Source organism: Bubalus bubalis, chromosome 23 (genome assembly GCF_019923935.1).
Source record: "Bubalus bubalis isolate 160015118507 breed Murrah chromosome 23, NDDB_SH_1, whole genome shotgun sequence".
NCBI lineage: Eukaryota > Metazoa > Chordata > Mammalia > Artiodactyla > Bovidae > Bubalus > Bubalus bubalis.
Window position 1 is genome coordinate 9364913 of NC_059179.1, and position 11922 is coordinate 9376834.

Sequence of the window (11922 nt, forward strand, 5' to 3'; positions counted from 1 at the left end):
ACCTCCCAGACCACGGATCAAATCCCCATCTCTGCATAGGAAGGCAAAGCCCCAAGCACTGGACCAACAGGGAAGTCCCTTACTGTGTCTTATATATTGGTCTTTTCTTCCCTAGTCACAACGAGGTAGAAGCATGGACTTACATGAGTAGACTTGGGGAGCGTTACACAGTTAATCAGTAGGCATGTTCACTTTGCTTTTCTGACACTTCTTTATTATCAGTCCCTAAGAAGTAGAAGTATGAAGTCTGTGCTATTTAAAGTCAGCACTAGGGGAGGTACTGGGCTTCCCTGGTGGCTCAGCTGGTAAAGAATCCGCCTGCAATGCGGGAGACCTGGGTTCGGTCCCTGGGTTGGGAAGATCCCCTGGAGAAGGAAAAGGCTACCCACTCTAGTATTCTGGCCTGGAGAATTCCATGGGCTGTAAGTATAGTCTATGGGGTCACAAAGAGTCAGACATGACTGAGCGACTTTCACTCACAGGAGATATATGCCACCTACATTCACTAACCAGCAAATGTTTCAAAGTTGTACTCCCTGCCTCTCCTACATGGTCTCATTTAAAGCCCTCAGCAGCTCAGCAGCCTTGGGGAGGAGGCTGCAGGCATCCAGCCTGAGGAAGGAGAAACCTGGGGCCACCAAAGGAGAGAACTTGCCCAGTGTCACTTAAGGCAAGTGAATGGAGAATGGAGATTGAAACAAGATCTGTCTCCCAAGCCCATACACTCTGCCTTACTCTAAAGTTCAGACTAAGTCCAGGTTCAAATTCTCCTCAAAACAATACATTACTTTTGTTTTAAAACAAAATCTTATGATAGAGAAAATTTAAGCTCAATTGAATGTCATTAGAAAAAGATGGGACCACTATGTTTATGGACAGCATTACAACTAGGGAGGAAGAGGTGTCAATTCTCCCCCATGTTAGACTATACATTCAATGCGATGCCACTGCATTTCTAAGACGTTGTTAAGAATTTGATAAGCATTCCAAAATGTGTATGAAAGAGGAAAGGTCCACAAATAAACAAGCTCTGAAATACAAGACACTGCCGAGCTATAATAATAAAAATAATCTGGCACAGAAATAGACAGATGACTGGGACAGAATAGAGAACTTAAACCCTGTGAAGAATCTCAAAATCTGAACATGCAAACGCACCTGTTTGTGGCAGAAAGCAAACCAGTGGTGGCCTCCTGAGTCTGGAGACAAAAGTGAGATGAAAGGCAAATGAGAAGTTTTAGTGTGAGGGAAATGGTCTGGATCTTGACTGTGGTGGTTTCAGAGGTACACATCCTGTCAAAATTCATCAAACTGGGGGCTTCCCTAGAGCCTCAGATGGTAAAGAATCTGCCTGAAGTGTAGGAGACCCGGGTTCGATCCCTGGGTCAGGAAGATCCCCTAGAGAAGGGAATGGCTACCCTCTCCAGTAGTCTTGCCTGGAGAATTCCATGGACAGAGTAGCGTGGTGGATTACAGTCCACCAGGTCACAGAGAGTTGGACACCTCTGAGCAACTAACACTTTCACTTTCTGGTGGTCCAGTGGTTAAGACTCCACGCTCCCACTGCAGAGGGTGCAGGTTCAACCCCTTGTTGAGGAAGTTCCACGTAGCATGAGATGTGGCCAAGGCAAAAAAAAAAAAAAAAAAAAAACCATTAGATTGTACACTTTAAATGTACAAGTGAAGTTTACCATACAAAGATTATAAATCAATAAAGTAGAAAAAAATAAACATAAGGGAATCTGATGAATGACAGAGGCAGTTCCACATTTATCCCTAAAATACTAGGGATATAGTTTAATGATTTGGGGGAAACTGGCTCACAAAATGGAGAAGACAATGGCACCCCACTCCAGTACTCTTGCCTGGAAAATCCCATGGATGGAGCAGCCTATGGGCTGCAGTCCGTGGGGTCGCGAAGAGTCGGACACGACTGAGCGACTTCACTTTCACTTTTCACTTTCATGCATTGGAGAAGGAAATGGCAGCCCACTCCGGTTTTTCTTGCCTGGAGAATCCCGCGGACGGGGAAGCCTGGTGGGCTGCCGTCTATGGGGTCACACAGAGTCGGACACGACTGAAGTGACTTAGCAGCAGCAGGCTCACAAAATGGAAAGGAAAAAAATAACCCGGATCCCTTCCTTATACCATGTATTAAGACAAACCTCAAACAGATCACAGCCGTCATCGTGAAGGTAAAAGTAGGCAGTTGATAAAAGAAACTATAGAATATATTTGTAACTTGGAGTAAGGAAGAACATCTTAAGATTCTTACTGTGAAAAAGGCAAAAAGTAATGGCATTGGGCTGTATCAAAATTTTAAATTTCTGAAATTACCACTGAAATTGTCAAGAAGCAACAGCTAGAACTAGACATGGAACAACAGACTGGTTCCAAATCGGGAAAGGAGTACGTCAAGGCTGTATGTTATCACCCTCCTTATTTAACTTCTATGCGGAGTGCATCATGCAAAATGCCGACTGGATGAAGCACAAGCTGGGATCAAGATTGCAGGGAGAAATATCAATAACACCAGATATGCAGATGACACAACCCTTATAGCAGAAAGCAAAGCGGAACTAAAGAGCCTCTTGATGAAAGTGAAAAAGGAGAGTGAAAAAGCTGGCTTAAAACTCAACATTCAAAAAACTAAGATCATGGCATCCAGTCCCATCACTTCATGGCAAATGGATGGGGAAACAATGGAAACAGTGACAGATTTTATTTTCTTGGGCTCCAAATCACTGCAAATGGTGACTGCAGCCATGAGATTAAAAGATGCTTGCGCCATGGAAGAAAAGCTATGACAAACCTAGACAGTGTTATTAAAAAGCAGAGACATTTCTGAAAAATTCTGTCTAGTCAAAGCTATGGTTTTTCCAGTAGTCATGTATGGATGTGAGAGCTGGACTATAAAGAAAGCTGAGTGCTGAATAATTGATGCTTTTGAACTGTGGTATTGGAGAAGACTCTCGAGAATCCCTTGGACTACAAGGAGATCAAACCAGTCAATCCTAAAGGAAATCAGTCCTAAATATTCATTGGAAGAACTGATGCCAAAGCTGAAACTCCAATACTTTGACCACCTGATGTGAAGAACTGACTCATTGGAAAAGACCCTGATGTTGGGAAAGATTGAAGGCAAGAGGAGAAGGGGACAACAGAGGATGAGATGGTTGGATGGTATCACCAACTCGATAGACATGAGTTTGAGCAATCTCTGAGAGTTGCTGATAGACAGGAAAGCCTGGTGTGCTGCAGTTCATGGGGTGGCAAAGAGTCGGACACAACTGAGTAAGTGAACTGAACAGAACCATTGATAATCTCATTCTGCCATTAGATGACAGAATGAAATTAATATCCAAAATATGTAAGACATCTGCAAATCAACACATTAGAAAAACAGACTAAAGTCAAAGAAATTGTAATAACTAACAAATACATTAAAAGGTGCTTAAATTCATTAAGAAATTACCTAAATTCACATTACAACAATAAGGAGCCACTTTATAGCCATCAAGTACTGAAAAAATTAGAAAGATGGTTAATATCAACCACTAGAGAGGATGTGGTGAGTCAGGAATCCGTCATGCACTGCGGTGAGAGTGTCAGCCAATCCAGCCACACTGGAGACTAACTTGGCAGTATTTAGTAAAAATGGGGGTTTGTTCTCTTTAACCCAGCCTTCCCACTCCTGGGTACATACACTTAGAGCAGTGGTCTTCAAACTTTCCGAGGCACCAGTCTCCAAGCTTGTTCGTTGTTCAGTCAGTAAGTCGAGCCTGACTCTCTGAGATCCCATGGACTGCAGCACACCCAAGACTTGCCCTAAAACACAAACTGATGGTCTCTGTCCCCAGGGTTTCTGATTCAAGAGGTCTAGGTTCGATCCTGATTGTATCTTCCCAGGTGAGGTTGATGCTGCTGGGTGTGGACCACTGTAAGAACCACTACCCTAGAGAGAGTCTCGCAGGTATCATTAAGAGATGCTCCAGGATAGTCCTTCATCACAGCTTTGCTCATGGCAGCAGGAATGGAGGTGAGCTAAGTGTGCATAATTAGAAAAATGCAGCAGGCCAGCCATACCAAGTAGCAATGATAGCAAGGCACTGGATAAACCTATGCCAACCACAGGTAGCAAATACATTGCTGAATGAAATTCTTTCAACTTTTATGAATGTCTGAAAATTTCCATAATAAAAGTTTTAATATTGAATGGAAAAGCAACTGAATCAAACTATAGCAGCACAGCACTATTTACCTAAACTAAAAACATGCACACAACACCTTTAACAAGAATACAGACATACCCAAGAACACCCAACTCGAGAGAGGAAGTTCCTCTGACAAAGAGGGAATGAGACTGGGAAAGAAGGAAAAATACAAAACAAGAAAGGGGCTTTGTACAGGGAGATCTGGTGCCCCAAATTGAGGAATGTTAACTCAACCCCAGCACCAGAAAGTCTAAAAGGTGAAAACCACCTCAGTTACATTTACACTTAACGTTTGCTTCAGTGAAAGCCCCCAGCAGCTTTGCGGGTTAAGCGGGACAGATCAGCTTGCTGTGGAAAGAGAGAAGGGGAATCTTTCTGAAATACAAGATTAGGGTGATTTCAGATCCCCCAAATTCAACCTGCTACTGAGCCCTGTGTGACATATTGGTTTTAAAAAGAAGTTGGAATGGGGAGGGAGGAGGGAGGAGGGCTCAGGATGGGGAACACATGTATACCTGTGGCGGATTCATTTTGATATTTGGCAAAACTAATACAATTATGTAAAGTTTAAAAATAAAATAAAATTAAAAAAAAAAAAAGAAGTTGGGATGCTTAGCTTTTGGCAAAAGATACATGTGTCTACATCTGTATCTATGTCTCTTGTCACTATGTGTGTGCATGTGTGGGTCTGTGAATTTGTCTGAGGCCATGTGAGTGTGGTGTGTTTACTGGCAGAGGGAAGAATACTAGAGAGGGCAGCAGAGCACTCCAGCACAGACTGAGCCACACACACTGATAAGACACTTGATTCTGCTTTACTGAAACCAGAAGTCATAGTTACAAAACCAAGCTATCTCCCTGACCCCACTCACCGTTCTCTTCCCCTTTCTTCACCCGCACCTCCCCCACGTCCAGTGCTGCTTCCCAACTCCCCTGTCTAAATGGGCTGATACGAAATATGGTCCTCTGGCAATTGGGTAGCTTATTAAAGTGACATATTTTACAGTCAAAATTCGTGGGATGTGGTTCAGTTCAGCTGTTCAGTCGTGTCCGACTCTTTGCAACCCCATGGACCGCAGCCAGACTTCCCTGTCCATCACCAACTCCTGGGATGGGATGTGGTAGGAGAGGATAAGTGACCATTGATATTCCCTACCAAGAGCCTTAACAGAAAGTCCAAAATCTTTAAGACTGGGCATATTTTAACAGTCCTTCCAGAAGAGATTGCTGTGGCTACAGAGACCATCCAAAAAAGTCAAAGAAAGAGCCAACTATAATCTGTCACGTCCCCTTCCCCAGCATTCCCCACCAATTCCACCATTCCCCATTTTTCCAAGGACCATCGAACAATTTATCATATGAAGTGGTGGGAAAGTGTATGGGACAATTAAAAAATAAAGGCCATTGTTAATAGAATTTATGTGAGAAAATGCAGCAGCTTTAGGTCAGAAAATGCAGCAGCTTTAAGTCAGCCAGTCCATGCCAGAAAAGTATGTCTTTGGAGGAAGAAGAAACAGCTCAATAACTGGAGGAAGGAACAGAATAGCAAAGGTAAAACACAGAAAGAACTGGACGAACACTCCAGCCGCCCTCAAAGACAGGGCCAACTATCCCCCGTGCAAATAAGCGAGAATTTTTATTTTCCAAACACTGTTTTGTCTTTTCTATGGCAGCACTTTTCATTGATAATGTGATAATAAATGCTTAGGAACTCTACGGTTGTCCTGAAACGTTTTGTACAAAATGAAGTTTTGTAAATAAAGCGTTTTGATATGCAATTAGACCATTTTCTAGGTTTAAATATATATATATATATATATATAACAGTTATATGTAGGAGTCTTCAAGATTTTCATGAGATAAGTTAGCAAAACACGCCTGCCTGTTTTTTCAGCTGACCTGAAGGATGTGTCACAATTTGAAAATTAAGGGGCCTCACCTGGAAAAAGTAAAAGGGTTGAGGCTTCAAGCTAAAATTGAATGTCTAAGGTCAACATAAGCAATTCTGACATTTGAAAACATACAAAGTTCTTTAAGTGTCAAAACTTACCAACAAGCTTTTATTATGAAAAATTCTTTAAATTTCAGTCGAATAAACATTTATTGAGTTGGGCACTGTGCAAAATGCTCGAGATCCTCCAATGATTAAGACACTTTTAATAATTGTGTCCTTTTAATGTCAATTTATCTATTCCTTTAATTTTTTTCATGCTTTCTGCTATTTGAAATAGCTCACTACCAGCAATGAAGAGTTGCAGGAATAGACCCTACTATTTAACTAAAAATGTAAATTTCTAATCTCTGAAGCAGAAACAGAAGGAACAGACTATTTCTCTGCTTTACATATTGCTTTTTCTGCACATTAATAAGCTGTGCGTGGTGGCAGCTGCCACTTCCTGCTATTCAGAGGGTAACAGAACTGGAGAGGTTCAAAAACATGCTACACACTTTAAGAGAGGCGGGGAAGGAACCCAAAAGACCAGGGCCTCCTGTCATACGCAAAAAGCAAGATAAGGAAAGTCAGTTGCTACAGGCAGAAGTCTCCTGGAGATTCCCCAGAAGCTGGCGCTTCTGACAGCAGGCACAAGCAGCTGCCGCTGGCTTGCTTGGCCAAGGTATGGCTTCAGGGCTGGAAAGTTGCCACCTGCTGAATCACTAAACATCCCTGGGCTTCCCTTGGAGCACTGACCAGACGGGGACCCATCCCCCGCCCGGCTTCTCCCGTCAACACCTTACTCCCCGAACCAATGAAACGCCCAGCCCTCTCCCCTTCCGCACCAGCCAAAACAGCCAACCAACCTCGCTCTGTCTGGGCAGCCCCAGGCAACTCCCACCGCTGCTACGTCACTAGTCCCACTCCTCTCTTTCTGCCCGCTCGGTCCCCAGCTCCCTGAATGTTCAACCCCCGGTGCCAGGAAGCGTGGGGAGTTCACAGCACACCATGATAGGCACCTGCCACTTCCACACCCAGGGAGCCAACCCCAAAACACCCCCAAGTCTGCACGGAAAATAACCTGCAAGCAAAATAACCTGTCCAAACAGCTCTGAAGGCCCGGAAAGGTAAATGTTAACGGAGCTAGAATAGTAAGCAGGCCCCATAACACGGAAAATAAACTTCCTTTTCAGAAAAGCAGCCTTCACTCTTCGTGTCGTAAGAGTGTACCGCTGAAGTCGCTACTGTCTGAAGGTGAAATGAAACATCTGAGAAGCTCCTGCAAGGATTCTCCACTCCCTCCGGCCCTGGCAAGACTCATCCCGAATTTTACTCGAAGCTCCGGAGACGGAAACAAGCTTTAACAAGAAGCCTCCAGTGTGTATCCGTTAGCGGACCAGGACACAGTATCAGACCCACCAGAGGAAGCAGAAAACCCGAGCCTGGGCTAAGAAGGTGGGAGAAACAGCCCTGCTGTCGCTGCTCTGCCCTTGACAAGTCGCCTCGGAATCGCGGAGACCCCTCATTCACGGGAAAAGCCGCGTCCTGGAAAGAATGTCCAGCTCCAGGCTGGCTGACGGCTCCTCCAAGGCCTTACCCCGAAGCACCCTCAAGCGTGGGGGCAGCCCAGCCGGGTGTCAGAGCCGCCCCCAAACCTGGAGGCTGGCTCAGAGAAAGGGGTCCCACCTGTTATGTTGTCCACGGACATCGAGCGGGGGAGGGGGGGCGGGGAGGTACCCCGAAACTCAGAATGCCTGGCCAGCTGCGACTGGACCCAGAGGTACCAACTGTCACGCCGCCACCAGGTGGGGGTAGGGCCGTGATTTGGGGTCGGATCTGCGGGTCTCCCGACACCCGCCCGCCACTGTCCGAAGGTTCTTCGGCCCCGCTACAGTCCGCTCGCCCCAAACCGACACTAGGCAGCCTTCCAGTCCGCACGCAGGACCTCTGAAAAGGTGCCCGCTGACGCCCCCGCCTTTCTCCCCGCCCCAACTAGGTCCAGGAGCCCCGCAGGCGGCCCGCCCCCTCGTGGCCCCGAGAACAGCTGCGGGACCGGCCCCCCCACCCCCCGGCCCCCAGAGCGGCGGCGCGGGGGGAGTGCCAGCCAGGTACGCGCCAGGCACTGAGCGGACTGCGCTCACGCCCCCTCGCCCCGGGGTTGCCGGCACACCTTTTCTGGCGTCAGGCCAGGCCCCGGAGGTGGGTGTCCGATCTGCTCCCCAGCGATCGGCTCTCTCCCGCCGCCCGACTCACTTGCACCGGAGTCGCGGCAGCCGCCGGAATTCCGCTCGCCGAGCCCCCAGCCGCGGAATGAAATCCGGGGCAGGGCAGCGTTGGGGCTCTGTACCCGGATTGCGCTCTCTGTCCGGCTCGCCGGGCACTAGGAGAGAGCAGCCTTCCCTGGCCGGCCCTTCCCGCTCCCGTGCTGCCCCTCGCTGCCGCCGTCGCCGCTGCCCCGGCCGCTGCCTAGCTGGTGCGAACGCTTCCGACTAGCCACCGCGAGCCTCCCGGGCTGCCGAGCATGCCCAGTCCGCTGCCCGAGCCGGCCCAGCTGCCCGCGCTACGCAAATCCGCTCCTCCGGGTGTTCGCGGCAGCTGGGAGGGCGGGGCGGACGGGCGGGGTGTGCAGGGAGCTCGTCCCCGGACCCAGAGGGACCCCGGCCAGACCGCGCACCTAGGGGCATGCGAGGCTTGGCACCCTGTTATTTCATTTTCGTAGCTGAAAGCTCGGGAGGCGGCTGTTTCCTCCACCGAGAAGAGAGGCCCTGCTTGCACATTTTTCGGGGGCCGTTTAGTGAGGCCGGACTGAAGCCAGGTTTTACGGTTGCGGACAGTATTCCACTTGGGGCAAAACCAGAGTGTTGAAGAGCTGGAGCTGGTCAGAACAGAGAACGCAAACTCGGCCTTCTGGAGACCCTGTTCGCAGGCACGAGTTTGCCGGTTGACCGAGGATTCTCTTTCCCACCGAGCCTAGGAGCACAGCACTTGGAATTAACTCGTGATTGATCATAAACAAACAAAATTTAAATGGCGGACCTCAGACTCTACGGTTCATTTTCAAACCTCTATTCACAGACTCCCACCCCAAAAACAGGGAGCGAAGGCGAGCAAGGCCTGGAGTACCTTCAGTTGGAGGGGGGAGACTCGGGCCCGCCCCCCGCCCCTCGCCCCTTCCCGGCCCCACCTCCTGCCGACCCGACGGAGCTGCGGGAAAAAGCTGGAGAGCCGGCGCACTTGGGCCGGAGCATTGCGCATGCCCAGTGGCCGGATCTGGTGCAGGTCGCTCGAAGGAAGGTTTTTTTCGGCTGCCAGAGCCGGACCCCTGCGCCCGGGAAGCGGACGCCCGGGCGAGCTCTCGGCTTTCTGCAGTGAGATCCTCCTTTCCGGTCTGTACCGCTCGGTACCCGGGTGGCGGAGAGGCAGCCTAGGGCTGCGCGTCCCGCGGGGTCCGGGACTCGGCGAGCGGGGGAGGGGGCGTGCGGCGGTATCGCCGTGACACGTGACTGTCCGCGGCGCTCCGGGCAGCCATCTTCCGCTGGGCCCTTGGTTGGTGGGCAATCGGGACGGACCGGAGAGTTGGCAGAATGGGAGCAGAGAGCTCGGCTCCCCGCCACGCCCTCATGCCGGGCTCCAGCTTCTGATCCGCACCTGCCTCCGCCCCGGCCGAGGGCGCTGGAATCCGGGCTCTGGTCCTAGGTTTCTGAGGGGACAGGCTCCCGCGAGGGCTAAAAACAAACGGCTGCGAAATCGAGAGGGCAGGACTCCGGGGGTGCATGGCCTGTGCTTTTTCCCAGAGGCGCAAGTTGGAGAAAGGGGCCCCCTTCTGTAAGGCAGTGACGCCGTTGCTCCAGCTGCTTCCCTGTTCTGATCTGTTCCTGCGGAGATATGGTCGGTCGGCAGGAACATCTGGACAGAGGCCATCGCTATCCCTGAGATGTAATATCCCCGGGCCCCGGCCAGTGCACAGTTGGAATAGTGATGCTAATAGTGAACCTTTATTGATGTCCTGCCACGAACCACTTGGGGGTCCCTGTGGCCTTAGGACCAGATGAGTCGCCATCACCCGAGAATTTTTTAGAAATGCGAAATGCTAGACCTCCAGCATTTTGAATCAGAAACACTACTGGGGGAGAGGGGGTATCCTGCCACCTCAGTAAGCCCTCCAGCTGGTTCTAGTGAACATTATACTTCTTTATTTCAACTAAATTTTAGGGCTCCTCACTTTATAAACGAGGAATTGAAATTTTGCCCCAGAAGAGGGTGAACTGGTCGGACAGTGTGACCCAGTGCCGGCGTTTAGTCGCACCCTTCACTCTGGCTGCTTCACTGTTATTGCACTACACCGCTCTTTCAGGGAGATTTTTAAAAGTACATTTGTCACGTAGGGGTTTAAAATTAAAACTGCAATTCAGTTCAGCAACATATTTTGAGTGTACAGAGGGCAAAGCTCTTTGAGTCATAGTAGCCCTACTGAATATTTTCATCAGTTTGCACCAAAGAAGTGCAAGAAAGGCTTGCTTTCTTGTGATGTAAATTTTTTCAAACTGAGGAAGTGCCAGAAAACTGCCGGCTGATTTCTCTGAAGTGCTGTTTATGCAGAATGGCCAGACTTTGGACTTCTAGAAAATGCCATTCAAGGAAGCAGATGGTATTGACATGTGTCAAGGAGTCTTTCAGTTCAGTTCAGTTCAGTCGCTCAGTTGTGTCCGACTCTTTGCTACCCCATGGACGGCAGCTCGCCAGGCTTCCCTGTCCATCACCAACTCTGGGAGCTTACGCAAACTCAGGTCCATTAAGCTGATGATGCCATCCAACCATCTCATCATCTGTTGTCCCCTTCTCCTCCCACCTTCAATCTTTCCCAGCATCAGGGTCTTTTCCAGTGAGTCAGTTCTTCCCATCAGGTGGCCAAAGTATTGGAGTTTCAGCTTCAACATCAGTCTTTCCAATGAATATTCAGGACTAATTTCCTTTAGGATGGACTAGTTGGATCTCCTTGCTGTCCAAGGGACTCTCAAAAGTCTTATCCAACACCACAGTTCAAACGCATCAATTCTTTGGCGCTCAGCTTTCTTTATAGTCAAACTCTCACATCCATACATGACTACTGGTAAAACCATAGCTTTGATTAGACGGACCTTTGTTGACAAAGTAATGTCTCTCCTTTTTAATATACTGTCTAGGTTGGTCATAACTTTTCTTCCAAGGAGCAAGCGTCTTTTAATTTCCTGGCTGCAGTCACCATCTGCAGTGATTTTAGAGCCCAAAAAACTCTGTCACTGTTTCCACTGTTTCCCCATCTATTGCCCAGAAGTAATGGGACCGGATGCCGTGATCTTAGTTTTCTGTATGTTGCGTTTTAAGTAAACTTTTTCACTTTCCTCTTTCACTTTCAACAAGAGCCTCTTTAGTTCTTCTTCATTTTCTGCCATAAGGGTAGTGTCATCTGCATATCTGAGGTTATTGATATTTCTCCCGGCAATCTTGATTCCAGCTTGTGCTTCTTCCAGCCCAGCATTTCTCATGATGTACTCTGCATATAAGTTAAATAAGCAGGGTGACAATATACAGCCTAGACATACTCCTTTCCTGATTTGGAACCAGTCAAAAGTGCCCCAACCCTCCACCCCCAATGTAAAGCTGAACTAAGTTTTGTAAAATAGTAGTGGGTTTTGTTTGTAAGTGCTTTTACTAGGGTGATACTTGTAATTTTTTCCCTTAATTCCTGATTTTACTATGTTTGCAATGTTTCACAATAAAAAGCATAAAAGCATT

The 11922-nt window shown here is 48.3% G+C and overlaps 1 protein-coding gene across 12 annotated transcripts in view; it reads right to left on the reverse strand.

Annotated features, from left to right (window-relative positions):
* The window catches only part of SGMS1 (sphingomyelin synthase 1), a 327516-nt gene extending 318997 nt beyond the window's left edge, over window positions 1–8519 (reverse strand). For 10 of the 12 annotated variants that reach the window (XM_044935026.2, XM_044935023.2, XM_044935031.2 and 7 more), the window contains exon 1: window positions 8318–8450. The gene's annotated coding sequence lies outside the window, so the exon portion shown is untranslated. Of the gene's footprint in view, window positions 1–8317 lie in introns of all 12 variants that reach the window. The other 2 variants (XM_044935017.2, XM_044935022.2) reach the window with 1 other exon arrangement.
* Between the last annotated feature and the right edge of the window lie 3403 nt (window positions 8520–11922).